General features: G+C 24.0%; 1 long non-coding RNA gene across 1 annotated transcript; it reads left to right on the top strand.

The window, feature by feature from the left end:
* Positions 1–14: 14 nt before the first annotated feature.
* Positions 15–11,762, top strand: LOC136973763 (uncharacterized). Its single transcript, XR_010880547.1, has 2 exons — positions 15–392; positions 11,528–11,762. It is a non-coding gene; the product is annotated as an uncharacterized lncRNA (long non-coding RNA).
* Positions 11,763–17,050: the final 5,288 nt, after the last annotated feature.

Here is a 17,050-nt window from a genome sequence, read left to right as displayed (position 1 = left end):
GTATAATGCCAGTCATCTAAAGTTCGCCATAAAAGATGAGCGTGCGGCTCTTACGTCACCGCCAGAGATGGCCAATTGTCGTACGGCACACGGGTCACGTTACGAGACCGCCCACTTGTCAATCATTAACCTAAAAGGAAGAACGGCTCCACTAAACTCCGCCCACTCCGGCGGAAGTTCCTGTTGCCGCACGCATGCGTCCTCCTCCAGTTTTTATTCTCTCTTCAATGGCGGCGTGTTAGGCTTAAGTCAAAGATGTTTTTCTCCTCTTCTCGGCGTTTTTATAACGCTTTTATACAATCTTTAAGTCAATTTCTTTACTTTATTACCTTCTAATACATATAATATCGACTCGGATGGATTAGAAAGTCGTGAATTGCCATTTCAGAACGGTAACGTATTAAGTCGTTATTGATCGTCCGTTTGTCGAGACGAAATATTTTAAATTGTAATTTGTCCTTTTGATAATTAATTAATAAGTCAATTTTAAATCGTTTTCCACCTTTTATAACCTAAGTTTAGCCGATTAGTAAAGAAATTAACCGATCTCTGCGGTATCTTTCTACGATAACATTGCTTAAGTCCTATTGCTTTCGCTTCTGTCTAATTTATTCTAAACACAAAATACGATTAGTTCATTGTATTTAAACGTTAATTACATTTAATTATTATCTTAAAAATTAATTATAAAAATGCCTAGCTTAAAAGTAAATTTGTATAACTCTATGGAAATGCTTTTCTAGGATTGTCAAGCCAAAACAATTATCTCGTGGCTTAAAGTATGATATAAAGTATTTATAATTATATTTTTATATTTAATTTATAAAATGTACTATTATTTATGGGATCCTTAAATCCTTATATTTCCATAGGATATCTTTTTTTTTATAAATTTATTCACTCCTTGCAGCAATATTAGAAATTCTCAGGAAACAATTCATAAAACTGTATAATTATATGATTTTATTATATTAATTTGTAATTTATATTATTTATTTTGTGAATATTTCTATTAAAAACTGAAAAATTAATATGCTTTCAATAAAAATACAGTTTATTTCTTGTATAGGTAATGTAATTTATCAATTTACTAACATTTTGATTTATTCATTTTTTGTGTTAAATTATATACAGGTTTGGTGACTTTTTTCAATCCAAAATACATTTTTGCAAATGATGATGATGATAAAAGTGGCTTTTGAGTTGCCTTTTTTTGTGAATAGCTCTTAATATTACTATACAACTTTGTAACAGTATGTGTATGTGTTAGCATTTTTAAGAAATTAATTTGTAATTCAGAAAACACGCTTGGCAAATAATAGACCGCCCAACTACATTTTAAGTTGCCGAGAAAATTTATTTAAATGTAACTAGCATTTTCGGCCTATTCGATAAACCAAGGATGGCCTGATAGGCCATCCTCGGTTTATCGAATAGGCCGAACATTTAAATAAATTTTCTCGGCAACTTAAGATGTAGTTGGGTGGTTTAATTTGTAATGTTGTATGTTGATTCTGTTAAGGAATTTATTTTTAGTTTGTAGAATATTGAATATTTTCTAAAAGTTTTTATTATAATGACTATATTTTTCATATTTGTTTGTAATGATTCTTCATTTTAAGACATTGTTTACTACATTATTATGTAATAGTATCATCAGTTACACTAGCCTATGAAATAAATATGTCTACTTTTGTCCTTATAGAATAACTTTTTTTTCTTTTTCTTTTTTTATAGTTCTTGTTTTAATAAGACTCATGTCATTTTATTCATATCAAATTTCTTAAAGGACGACATTGCACAAGTTTTGATGTGGCATTAAGAAAAACATATATTAAATTTGAATGGTGCTTCCAACTTAGATAATTGTGTATCTTTTAATATTTAGTTTCATATATGTGAAGTTGAAATATAATGTCATTTATTATATTAAAAGATATGATATTCTTTCCGATATTCAGAATCTGTTTCTGAGATCTTATTTTAGTGGAACTAAGTTAGGGAATCGCATGATAAGTATTACAGATAGTGGAAGTTGATGACATAGTATTTGCACAGATTATTATATATTATATGGTTGTTATCTATCATAAAAATTAAATTCCAAAATAAGTATTTTGCTTATTTACTTTTGATTGTTGTATACAAAATTATCGAAATTATTTTTCATAGTGTTTCTGCTATTGACTTTTTTTTTGTTTATTAAAATAATTTTTTTAAGATTAATAATTATTATATTTATTTTGTGATAATTTTATAATTTATCATTTTATAATGAATACAGAATTCGTTTACTAATATGTAAAATGACATTTGATTTATAAAACTGCTTTTGATATTCTTTATTACGTACTAATCTAATCTTATATTGCTTGATTTTTATGAAATTTCTAGAACTTGAGAATTCATTTAATTGATAATGTACAGCAGAAACAAAATTGACAACTTTTTATTAAATTTTCTATAAATTCAGATAAATAATAATGTTTCATTGAAAAATCAAAATTGTAATTTATAATAAATCTACATTTATTAATAGCGATAAAGACTTTTTTGGCCTACAGTTAAAAATAGTTTAAACACATTTTTAAAAAAGTTTAGATTTTATTGAATTAGAAATGAAAATGGAAGTTTTAATGTAATAATTTTAAAATGGTTTTACTGAGTAGAGAAATAAAAATATTTCAATATAAAATTACTGTCTAATTAATAATTTTTATTTCTCTTCAATAACATAACTGAGATTGAGTGTGCTGTTTTATTAATTTTTTAATTTTACAGTCAGTTTAGACTTTTATATACATGTTGTTATTCATTTAATATTACTACAAAATGCTTGTTAATTAAGTTATTAATAGAACAATTATATAATTAATTATATATTTAGTGGATATATTTATCTAATATAAGACAGATTATTTAAAGATCAATATAATGCACGACTGTCATTATAACAATATGTAATAAATGTCATATTCGACTATATTAAAGCACTTAATATGAAGTTTTAAACTAAAAAACTTGATTTATCTATTGTAAAGTTATTTTTTAAAAGGATAAAATCTATTAAATATTATATGAATATTGATTTAGAAACAAAAATTACTAATTCAGTAATAAATAATTTCAAACTTATATTTATCAATATTGTAAATGTTTTCTTACTACAATAATAGGATTAAATTTTTTTAATAAAGAAATTTTTGAAATATATAGACATATGTAAAAAATTTTTTCATGTAAGAAATACTTTAAAAATTATGCAAAAATAATTTTCTCTATATAAATATAAAGTTTATAAAGTTAACTCATAAATTTTCTTTAAATATAAGATCATATTTGTCAAATATGAAGCAAAGATTAATTTTTTTATTCAATATTTTAGTTTGTAATATTGTATATTTAGTTTGTTTGCATATATATGAATCTACAAATTTTCAACAATTGAAAATATATATCTAATTTATTTTTTTTCTATTTATTGTAAATTGATGATAAAACTTTTACTGGTTTGGTTGTACTATTAGTTGAAAATACATATCTTTTAATAATCAAATTGCTTTGTATAATACAAGATAAATTATTATAAAATTTAGTGATGAATTATTAAAACATGTTTTAAAGTTTTGGGATATTCGTGTACTTTTATCAATACTTTTCATGATGTTGGTCTAAGTATAAATTATTTTTGTATAAGATCTATTTTTATATCTTATTTTTATGTAGGATTTATTTATTTTTAATTAATTTATATATTTAATAAAAGAAATATATTTTAATTAATTCTCTGTAGTGATTATATAAAATTGTAAAAATACTTAAAAAGAAAAGTTCTAATCCAAAAGCATCAACATAATTAATAATACATTCATTGTAACTTTTTAAAAATATAATGCAAAGCTGTTGTTTTGACGATACTAAAAACGCTTTTCCAATTAAAAAAGGAAAAAAAAAATTTGGAATAAATGTTAACTTAATAATACAATAATCTTTCAAAATAAAGTTTTGCATTTCGAAAATAATAATAATTGTTTTTCCAATATTTTTGCAATAAATGTATTAATTTTTTAAAATTAAATATTTTGTACATTTTCTTATATAATAGCTACAGAATATGATTTCAAAACTGATTCAGTTCATTCGATACAACTCATAAAATATGACTCTATCAGAAAACAATCATAAATTGAATTAATTCAGTAATTGTTTTCAGATATTGCTACGCTTTTATATTTATTTTGTATTTAAAATAATTTTCAATTAAATTCAATACATACAATTCTATTAATATTTAAGTATTATTATTCTAAGAATTGTATCAATACATTGAATGATTTTTGATAATATTTGATAAGTCATCTTAATGAAATTTTTATAAGTTTATGACATTAAAAAAATGTAATTTTAATGCCTGTTGTGTATTTTTTTTGTTAAGTAATATTTATATAAAAGTTTTACTAAGTATTACAATAAAATTAAAAAATAATTGAAGCTTATTTTCTAAGATTATTACAGATTTTACTGTGTTTTAAGTTACAATTAAGAAAGTCTACAGACTTTAATAAGTCATTCCAAAATTTTAATTTTAATAAATTTAACAGGTATCAAGAACTATGACAACTATAAATTACTTGAGAAAATTAAAGTCTTTATATATATTAGTACATTTTAATTTTATCATGATGGTATTTCATGAAAAATTAAACATAAAATAAAATTAGAAATTTAATATGAAAATGATAGCCCTATAATAATAATTGCATTTTAAAAGAATTCTTTAATTTAGCTAAATGTTTGCTTTATTTGTTAAAATTTTGTTAATTTGATATTGTTATAAATTAACAATTATTTAATAGTAAACATTGAATTTTTCCAAGAACGGAATGAACATTTAACATTTAGTTTTCAAATATTTCTGTCAAAAATGTTAAAATTAGATGTATAAAGAAAATATTTTCGCCGGGTCAAAAGGAGAATTTGATATAATTGTAAATGCAAATTAAATTAATAATTAACATTTTAAAATAAAAATCGAAACTATTCATTTTGCTCGATTTTCGTGCATTTTTCAAATCCTTTAGCATACGTTTTGGAATGAAATGAAAAGATAAACTTGGCGTAAATAAAGTTTATAGTTGAGCGCAAATTAGAAAAGCAAGCAAGTTTAAATCATCATTTTTGGATCAATATAAAAAATTCTTGCTATTGTTAACCAGAAAAATTTGCAAAATTTGTAATAAATTATTTATTTGGTGTTCTTGAGATAATGGGACCAATACTTGTTAGTTTTTATAAACAAACAAAAAATGTTCTGCTTTCTCTTTATATGTTTTCATATATCATACTTAGAAGGACTCGGCACTATAAATGCAGTCAAAATAAATCCATTACCTTGTAAATTATTTTTAACTAGTTTAATTTTAATTTATGTATAAGTTTTTTTTTTATTCTAAAAAACTTTTTTCTTTCATAATTATTATAAATTATTACTCATTAGATTAAGTTAATGAACTTCTATTTATATTGTGCGTAAAGTTTAACAACATAAAATAGTCAATTTACAAAACATTTTACTCTTTAATGTTCTCATAAAATCTTAATCTTTCTATCAGATTAAATTTTATAGCATCATAAGATGCATTTCATGATGACTTGAATGTCTTCATTGATGGTGGATACATCAATGGAAAGTCACAATTTCATTGATGACAATAAAAAGTAACAAAAAAAAAAAAAGATAAATTATTTTAAAGAGAGATTTGTAAGATTTTTGTACAAATATGAATATTTTACATTTTCTAAATTACTTTTTGAATATGTATATTTGAATTATTTTTGCATGGATTGTAATTGTTTGAAAATGACATACTTTTTCAGAAATAATTTACAATATTTACTGATTTATGTCTGAAATTCTGTTTAGCAGCAGGGCAATTGTTGTTATACAGTATTTTAAAATGTTTTTATTTTAATCACTACATTTATTTTAATTTAAATATATTTTTAAAATATTAAATAATTAAAATTAATGTGTGTTATTAATACATAAGTATAATCTAAATATGAAATTGTTTTTCTTTATAAGTTTATTGGAAAAAAACTGTTATAATGAAATCAGTAGTAAAATATGTAATTTTAAGTTAATAAATTAAATTTTTTTAAATAAATTGTTTAAGGTAATTAATTGTACCTTTCTAATATATTTTCAAATACTGCTTGAAGGAAATATGATTTTGTGTTATCTTAAATTTAACAATATAAAAAAAAAATTTTTTTAAGTGAAAGGACATTGTTATAACTAATTGGTATCATTATAACGTGAATTTATTAAGATAATTTTCTGTGCATATTATTACAAATATACTTGTATTGTATGATTTATATTTTTGCCAGGTTTGTATTTTATTTTTCTGTAGTCAATAGCTTGACTATTTCAAAAGAGAGATAACTAAATTTTATTACGGATACTTTTACATTCAGTCTCGACCCATTATTTCATTTGCATGGTACTATCATCCAGTTTAGATGCTGATACCTTGTAATTGACAATTGTAAATTCTTCAGCTACAAAGTCTGTAAAGCACTTGGATTTACAGTGGTTCCTAACATCTAGTTGAAGAAGAACCCAAGACTACTTGACATTGATGTGACAGTGCCTAAGTAAGAAGTGATTGCCGCTGTCAAGATCTTGAACAGGAGTGAAAGGTATTACACTCAAATGCCAAAGAAAGACCATGTAGCTGCAAACTGGTTACAAAGGTCAGTAGATGGACGTTTTGTGTTCTGTTTTGTGGAGTCGGAAAATAACTTTCTGATGTTAAAAGATAAAATCTGTAAAGTGTCTTTGCAAAATACGTACCACTTTTTTCCATTTTATAGATCAAATTCATTCAATTTACAAAACAAAATTTTTCACTATATCGAGTTCATTCAGAATTTATTTTTAAAAGCGGACAGGAAATATGTTTTATGTATGCTTTCAAGTTTTAACTTAATTTTTTTAGTTGTGTCTTTATATTATATTATTATTAACAAAGTTAAAAATTGCTTTTTTAATTTTAAATTCAAACAAACTCAAATATATGTTTATATATATTTATAAAGATGATAAACCACAATTTTCCTAAACAAATCTATTCAAAATAAATTATAAAAATAACATTATGATGATATTTGATAAATTTCAATTCTGTTTGTTCCTTTCAATCCATTTTCTTCTATATAAGAACCAATTTCTTTAGTTATACATATGTAAATAATAACCTTGATTATTTTTCTAAGTGTCATTATTTATGTGTATGGCCTTGTATTACTTCCTCTTTGAAATGGATTCAGTCTGTATACAGTCACAACAGATGGTTAACTTTATTCCTGATAATCCTATCATTGTTTTGGTTCAATTAGGAAATAACCAAAAATTAAATAAACTTTAAAATTGTTAGGAAATACTCTAAAGAGTTTTCTACTGCTTCCAAAATAAAATTCTTAACACTCACCTTCTTATAAACCGTAAATGAACTTGACCAAAAAATATTAATGCAGTCGATTTTTACACCATGCATTAAACTATTTTTTTCATAACTATTACAATATTTTATAAAAATTTAGATGAATTTATAAACCTGAAAATGTATTAAATTATAAAAGTTATTTTGCAATTAATTGTACTAATTATAAAAAAAAAGCAAGTTAAAATATTGTTACGTTATATAAGTTAGGCTCTAATTTTTTGTTTAAAGTTAAATTATCTCGTTGAAATTCATTACATAATTGTTTTTTAATAATTAATTATATCTAATTGGTATAAAATTTTATACAGGAGGTGGACAAACAATTTATCTAATAGACTTTAAGTTAATGAAATTACACACTTAGTAGAAACATAACTTAGTTTTAATTTTACTATATATGCTTTCACATTATCCTTATAATCAATATTAACTAGTATTTTAATAAAATTATTAAAATATATCTCAAAATTAGTTCTTGTAGACGGGTTGCCGAAAATAATATTGAGTGACACAATAAAAATACATTTCTATATTTATAATATTATTTTAATGAAAATTATTTTAAAATATAATTAAAAGTTAATAGAATTTACAATGACCTAAGCTAATGAATAATTAATATATAGAAATTATTATAAAATAATTTATATTCAAATTAATAATCTCTGATGATTTTTATGTAGTAAACAACTGCTACTGATACATTTAAAAACTGAATTTCCTCTAATTTCATTACTGAAACTTTTCATTGGCTATTATCCAACTGTTGAAGCTTCTATTATCAAGTTTTCTTTTTTTCTTTTTATTTTATCCTTAAATTTTATAGCATAATTTTTTATTTATGCAATCACTTAGTAAATATTCTTGTAAGATATTTTATAAACTTGTCGAATTAGCAAGTTTTATAGTTTCCATTTATTATAGATTATGATAAATAAATTGAGAAATCTCTATTATGAAATTTAGTTTTGAATCTTTTAAATATATTTTTCAGTTTGCATAATTTTATACTTTATATATAGACTATTGTAATTGCAAATATTAGATGAATAATAACTTTTAACGTCAATGATCTGTTGAAATATTTCATTCTTAATATAATATGTATAAAAGTTATTTGTATTCCTTCCATTAGGTTTTAAAGTTAAAAATATATATGCCATTATTTTTAAAAAAAAATTCAAAGAATTTAAATATAATCAAGTTATTTTAACACATTAATATCATTTGTATACTACTATAATTCCAAATTTATTAATTGAAAATATTAAAGTCTCTGTAACAGTTGAAGTAACTTTTAATTTTCTAAACATGTGAAATTTATATAGTTTGACAGTCTGTAAAACATTTGTAATGATATTTAACTACAGATTTAATAAGTTCAAAAGCATTTAGTGGTTAAACTTTGTTTGGGAAATGTTTCAGCAGACTGTCTTCTTAGATTAAATGCTATTTTGACTTTAAATGGCTCTTATATGTTATTTTGGTTGTTGTATAAAATGTATATATTGGGACTACAGAAAAGAAAACTAGGATTTTGATTCTGCTCAAGCTATATTAATCAAATGCTATTGAATACATTGACCTTTAATGTATCTACAAATAGAAAAATTTAATATTGTTACATAGTATAAAATTTAAATTTTGATAAAGTTTTACATTAAAATTTAGCTAGTATTTATACATTTTATTTTTGACAAGAACATGGCTTAAATTAACCCAATCGCCATCCGTTTTTAATAATTTAAATATTCATATTACTTGTTTTAACGTTAATCAATCAAATTAATTTTAACATAGATATCAATTTGTGTTATTCTGATAACATCTTGTCTTCTAAATACTATATCATAATAAACTTTTTTAAAATAATTTGATAAGTACCATACCTTGTATGTCAAATTTTGAATTATTTATCTTATCTATAGAAAAAGTATTGAAGATTATGTTAAATTTATATAATAAGTGTGATATTACAACAGAAAAATTAGGATAAAATATCTTTAATGGACACTTTTATCATTGTTTCTTTGGTACGGATACTATTTCTTTCAAAAGATGACACGAGATTGGTATTTGTCATTCACTGCTATTGAAAGCTAACTATCTCTGCTTGACATTAATGCGACTTATCGTATTATGATAAGAATATTATTTTTCATATTAAAAATTATAAAATAATTCTGAATACGAAAGCATAAACAAAACAAGTATTTGAAAAATTTTTACTTGGAAAAGAGAATTAGATTAAGATTCAAAAGCCATTTATTGATTTTTCTTAATAAAATTTTTAAGATTAGTTGATGTTTTAAGAACTGTAGTAGAGCAGCTCCGTTAGATTTTTATCTACACCCTCTAAAACCAATAATTGCCAAAATTAAGATTGAATAGATTAGACTGTAATATAAATTAAAAACAAATCTATACAAAGAACGGGATTTAAAAAAAAAATTCTATATTAAAGATGAGAAATAAAGTTTTTGTGATAAAGATTATACAATAAAGATGCTTTATTCTTTAGAAACAATGTTAACAAAATTATTATTTATATATGTTTTATATTTTGATTATAATAATAAATATTTCTTCAGTAATTTATGTAGAAATTTGTTAAGGAATTTATTTAAATATGAAAAATATTTTCAAAATTTTCTGTGAAAAGAATCTAAATGATAATTTAAGTTAATAATAAATAAATAAATTCAGTGTTGCAATATCTTTATTAATTATATTTGTATTTTCATAATTTAAATTTTGCTTTGCATTTAAACAAATTTAAAAAGAAAGACGAGAAAAAATCAAAATAAAGAAAACAAATAAAATAAGAAGTGAAAATAGAAAATATAAAAAAATAAGATAAAGGGATAAAAAAATAATATAAAAATAAAGTAATGAAATCAAAAGTTTTAAATGAGCAGTATCAAAAACAGAAGAAATGGATAATAAAATTTTTTTTTTAAATAATAATCTAACCAGATAAGCAAAATTGCCAAAATTAAGATTGAATAGATTAGACTGTAATATAAATTAAAAACAAATCTATACAAAGAACGGGATTTAAAAAAAAAATTCTATATTAAAGATGAGAAATAAAGTTTTTGTGATAAAGATTATACAATAAAGATGCTTTATTCTTTAGAAACAATGTTAACAAAATTATTATTTATATATGTTTTATATTTTGATTATAATAATAAATATTTCTTCAGTAATTTATGTAGAAATTTGTTAAGGAATTTATTTAAATATGAAAAATATTTTCAAAATTTTCTGTGAAAAGAATCTAAATGATAATTTAAGTTAATAATAAATAAATAAATTCAGTGTTGCAATATCTTTATTAATTATATTTGTATTTTCATAATTTAAATTTTGCTTTGCATTTAAACAAATTTAAAAAGAAATATCTAAATTTTGCTTTATAAAATGGTAAAATGCAAAGTTGCTGTACATTTTTAGTATTAGATTAGTAGAATTAAAATAATTTTTAAAATTAATTATAAACATTATTAATGTTTATAAATGTAATAAAATTGTACAGCTTTGAAAATAACATATAAACTAAATTTCAGTAATAATATATAATAATAATTAGAATTTATTTATTTATTATTTTCTTATTGTCTCAAGTGAAAAATATTTTTAATTTGAGACAAAACTCATAGGCAAAATATATTTTAATATCATCATATCTCGAAAGGTTTACTTGTCCAAATAAATTGTTATATCTAACCATTAAAACTATTGTCAAATATCTTTTAAACACTTAGCATTTGCTTATTTTAATAAGAATTTGTTTCTAAGAACACTGAAATAATTAAAACTTGGCAATCAAAAACCAATTTTTAAAATTTTTATTTTGAAGGCAACCTTTCATTTACAAATAAATTTTTGAAAATGTGATGGCAAATTTTATATATAATAATTTTTTTATTAAAAATATATGGTATATATGATTATATTAAAAAAATTATTTGATGTATAATTAAGTAATTGATATCTTTTGATTTTTACAGATCAGTCTTTGTCAACATAGTAGATATATAAATATATACATGTGTGTATATTAAATTACAGAAGTTATAGAGACGTTTCATATCTGTCAGTGTAAAGGTACAAGTTTGATTTACTGTGTAAAAATCATATGTAATTTCTATTTAATTGCTATTTATGTCTAGAAGAAGATAATTTTAAAATATGTCAAAAAATGCATAATTATTTTGAGTGTCAATAAAGTAATTTTTGACGAAAGAGTGTATTATTATGTGATATTACCTTATCAAACTATCATTTGTTTTCCACTTATGATGATTATCATTTCAACTATCAAAATTTATGGTATTAATACTAACCGCATAAGGTCGTATTTCATGATAATCTGTTGTTATCTATCCAGTAATTCGAGTGATGGCGACAAGATGGCGAATTGGACACAGGACAGGGCCACAAGAACATGGAGAAAAGGAAAAAAACCAAGAAAAATCTTTATTAAAATTTCTGCATTAGAAGTTTTTATATTTTGGTAGCTGCTTTTATAAAATATTTAAGTTTTTGTAATTATCAGTTTAATTGGAATTTCATCAGAAATCATCATACAAATAGAAATAGGTTGTTTCCTTTTTTTGGAATAATAATGTTCATAAAAGATAATTACAAATTTCAGAATTGCTTGTTTGGCCAGATGAAACAGCAAAAATGTGAATTTTTCTCATTATACCTTCAATAACATATGACAGTTATTTAATTTATATTATATCTTATTAAGATTCTGCTTTATTACATTTCAATAAATTGCTTCCTTTTTTCCTTTACCTGTATAATAATAATAATAATAAAAAGAATTTAATTTTGTTTATTTTTTAAAATAATTATAAAAATTAAATTAGTTTTAAAATAATAATATAAAAATTATTCTGTAGATAATTAATAGAATAAAAAATTTTAATATTTAAAAACAAAAAAAAAAAACATACTTGAAGATATTAGCGAGGTTGCGGCCGACGTTTTCAACGCGAAAACGTGTACGTCGGACCTTCAGCACCGCCTTCCTGTAAGCCTAGAAGTTCGACAATGGCGTTTGGAACGTCGAGCATGATTCCACTGATGTTCCAAATGCCATCGTCAAACTTTTAGGCTCACAGTAAAGAGACGCTGAACGTCCGACGTACACGTTTTCGCGTTGAAAACGTCGGCCTCAACCTCCCTATTAATTCTCAACTTTAAATCTATGGGCAACTCTCGCCATCTATCGGCCGATTTGAAAATTACTCTACCTTACGTCATTCGTAAAATAACCAATAGGATAAACATTTAAAATTTTTGAATTAATTTGAATTTCCATTTTTAATTATTAATTTAAATACCGTTTAAAAGTTATTTAAACAATTTTAAAAAATTTGATTCTTATTTATCATTTATTTATTTTTTCATGTAGTTATTATCAGTGAACGAAACAAAATTTATCTTTTCGTCATAGCATCCATTATGGAATTTTCTCTTTATAGCTCGGCATTAATGCGAGTCAATGGAAGCTCTTCCTTAAGTATGCATATCCGTAGCTTGTGTATGATTTATGAACGGGGTTTGCACTTCGTAAATCTAACCTATGCATCATAACTGTCCTACAAATTATGCTTGTTTTATGTTTCATTATCACCCATAGGAATACAAGAGATTCATTCTGCCATACCCATTAAACTCAATAGAAAAATATCGAATTAATCTGAACTACGAGGAGGAAGAAAGATAAACAGATTTCCTCCCTTTTACCCCTTAAGAAAACAGGTAAATAATCGCGAAGAAAACTTTATTAGTGCCTATTAATTGCTTTAATATATCTTAATAAGTACTCATAAATGGTTAGCAATATTCCAGAGTGTTTTTAGAATTAAAAAAAAAAGTAGAAAAAAAAATCGTGTAGGGAAAGGAGGCAGAAAGCGAAGTTTATCTTTATAAAAGTCATTTTTGTCATAGTCGACCACTACATTCATTAATTGAAGTGGCTTGTCTTTCTTAAAATATAATTGAAGTTGGATAATTTTGATTAATTCACAGAAGGAAAGCAAAGAGAAATGACAACCTGTCTACTTTCTATTCTTTCAAAATGGCGATAATTATTACTCTTATTATTAATCTTACTACTAAAAAGATAAACCGTCCAAAAAATTTTTCTTCTTCTTCGTCTGACGTTAATGAATCTCTAGACGATTCAAATATAATTTTTTTCAAGTTAAATTAAGTAGAATTACGTTTTATAAATACTCAATGAAACGTTAATTGATTGTAATTTTTTTTCCTTTATTTCTTCTTACTTACTTCTAATAATATTTTAAAATTATTTTAATTAGATTTTTCTCGAATTTGTTTCTAAATTTTTTGCCTTTTTTTAAAAAAAAAAAAATAATAATAGTTCTAAATTAAAGTAGAATTGACTAAATTAGATTATAGAGAAGGTTGCTTTGATTGTAAGATGATTCTGAAAGACTTGTTTTCATTTCTTTTTTAATAATTGGAATATTTTTGAGTTTTTTATTATAAATTTTAGAAAGATTTTAGGGTTGTTTCGATATGTATTATTAGATTTTTAAATTGGTTATAAGATGGTTGAACTGTGTTTTGACTGGTTAAAACTTATAAATTGAATACAACTTAGAATGATTTTCATTTTTAGATTTTTGCACGTAGTGATTTAACGCTTGCATATTTAAAAAATTAAAACTGAATTATTGCTGAATATATATTAATTTATTCATAATAATTTTGCATATATTTCTAGTTTAACTTGTTTAAAAATGTTACTCGCACAAATAAATCTCTCCTCATTCTAAGCCATTCTGTTTACATGTAATTTTAAACTTAATAACTTTACAATTTTGTATTTAAAAAAAACTAATTTTGAAATGTTTTTTTTTATATCACGGGTTAATTGTCTTGGTTCACTCGATAACTGTAATATAAAAGATTGTTCTTTAAGAATAATATACGTTTGGCCACAAAAATTAAAGGGAATTTTTAAATTAATTCAAATAATTATTTAGTTTGCTTTTTTTATGATCTTTCCACTTATCTATACCTTATTTTATTTATTTTTTCCCAGAAAAATTATTAAAAATTAATAATTAACATTTCTAAATGATTAGATTAGATTTTTTACTAAGATTCTTGTTAATAAATCCACGCACTTATTATAATTCTACTACATTTTAAAATTAATATGTATTCTTGTGAACTTTTATATATATATATACGTATATAAAAAAATTCAATTTAGAAATTGAACTTTTCAGGAGTTGGTAACTTAATATATTCATAACAATCTCAATTGAATCCCAGTTTAACTTGTTGACTTATCTGTAGCATATATAAACGTTACTGTAAAGAAAAATGTTCCGAATTCTAAGCTTACACAACTTCTTCCTTCTTCCACACAAACTTGTCTGCAGTATATTAAATATATCTGAAAAATGGCCCGCGAGTGTTCTTGCTTCGGAGACTGCGAAAATATATACAACTTCCTTTTTGGAAAAGTGCTAATGTTGGAATTGATCAGACATTCGTTTTACTGCCAGAGGCGATCCAAGATCTAGAACAGTTGCGGGTTCCCTCGATGCTTGGAGAAGATGAATTTAAAAGGATAATCGCCCTTTCTTCCTTTCTTTTTTTCGAATCCAAATGATGAATACTTCTTTCTCTTACTGATGAAGAAATGCTTTCTTCGCCATTTTCAGTTTGATTTATCTTTTCGGGTAGGTTACTTCGTCCCGAATACTTGCTTTATTTTAATTGTTAATGATATCTGGTGGCCGGATGAAGTCTTTGGAACTTCATACATCACTCGGATACGGGAGCTAAAGACGTGGAAAAGAGTCTGTCTCCCGAAACTGTCAAGAAACTTTTAACTTCGAAATTGAGATAGACTTTTTCAAAGTTTACTCACTCACTTATTCCTATCGATCATTTTTGTATGGCGCGAACCATGCTACGATGCTGATCCGGATTTGAATTCGGAAACACTAACTTTCCAGCGAATATATAAATGCATCTCACTCGCCTAAGCAATGTATAACTATTTACAAAAATCTAAAATGCCCTTTTATTTATTTACATTACGTTTTACATGGAACGAGAGTCTGTTGTAAGAAGAAGAAGAGGGGGGATGTCTCTTGTAAAGTTGAGTTGTAAAATATAAACACTCAGCTCCAATTTATCAAGCGCAACTTTAGAGTTAACCTCCGACAACAATCACAACATCAAAACAATGTTTTAAAGGAAACAATGTTCCTCCCGCTGCGACTAATCTGGCTTCATGTCATTGCGAACGGCATATATTATTCATCAGCTTCAATCACACTCTACAGTCACTTCAGTCGTTAGTGTCTAGTGTTATTCTTTTTCGTTTTAACTCATTTACATGTCTTCTTTCTATTGTAAAGTTAAACTTATACTGTATAATGGAGAAGTTGTGTTGTGCCATTCTTCACAATCATATTGCGGTAGTAATTGTGTTATCTCTCCCACTACTATCTAAGGGGTTGATGAGAGAGAGAGAGAGAGAGAGAGGAGGTAATTTATGGATGCTCCAAGAGAACGGAGGACATTTATCAACATATACGATTAACAGACTCCCATGGCGTATTCTTTATTTAAAATAGTTCGAAATGATCTTTAAATATGCTCGATAATAATAATAAAAGTTAAAAAGGAATTATGAAATTTATTATTTAGAAAAAAAAAAAATGGAGATGTATCTCGAATTATAGTATTGAAATTCAGACTGATAAATGAAAGTAAGCGACAAGTATACATTTTGCAGATATTGCTGCATGTTTAAGTCATTGTTATTGATGTTTTGGCAAAATGTTTTAATGACAACACGAGCGGAAAAAAAAAGAAGAAAAGAGAAGCAAATTACCTCTCTCCCGAATCAGAAAATAGAAATATAATTAATTGTGTCGAAAACTGAACACAATTAAGGATACATTCTTTCAAAAAAGGTTAAAATGTCGATAGCTGTACATCCCCTTTGACTTTTTGAATTATTGGATAAGATAATTGCCAAGAAAGAAAATTAACTCGGAGCTATTACTGTAAGTAAATCTATAAATCATCTATCAAATATTTTTTTTAAGTTCTTCTCTTTTTCTGATGTTGACTTTTCTGTGATCCTTTCTCTTTTTACAAATTTACATAAATTACTTTCCCCTTCTCGTGTCAGATGCATATATTGGCCAATTTGTTAACTTTTCCCTTTTTTTTTCATTTTTTTTCCCAAGGATTATTATTATTTTCTTAACGAAAATTAAGACGTTTACAGAAATTTACTCTTTAGAAGAGGCTGGCTTAAGCACACCGAGATTTGGAATTGCATCATTTTATACTTTGATGAAAGTATGTTACAAGAGTTAAGTTAATCCCATAAGGAGATAAATGAGTTGAAACAGATCGTAAAGCTATGATTCGGATTCCATGGGGTATCTTAACGACTGCGCTTCACTCTCCAGTTATTCTCCTGATATTGGATGTAATTGTAATAAGTCCCA

This window comes from Centruroides vittatus, unplaced genomic scaffold (assembly GCF_030686945.1).
Source record: "Centruroides vittatus isolate TY-2023 unplaced genomic scaffold, ASM3068694v2 contig_329, whole genome shotgun sequence".
In the NCBI taxonomy this organism is placed as follows: domain Eukaryota; kingdom Metazoa; phylum Arthropoda; class Arachnida; order Scorpiones; family Buthidae; genus Centruroides; species Centruroides vittatus.
The sequence above is the reverse complement of the archived record's forward strand: the minus strand, read 5'-3'. Positions and strand labels throughout refer to the sequence as shown.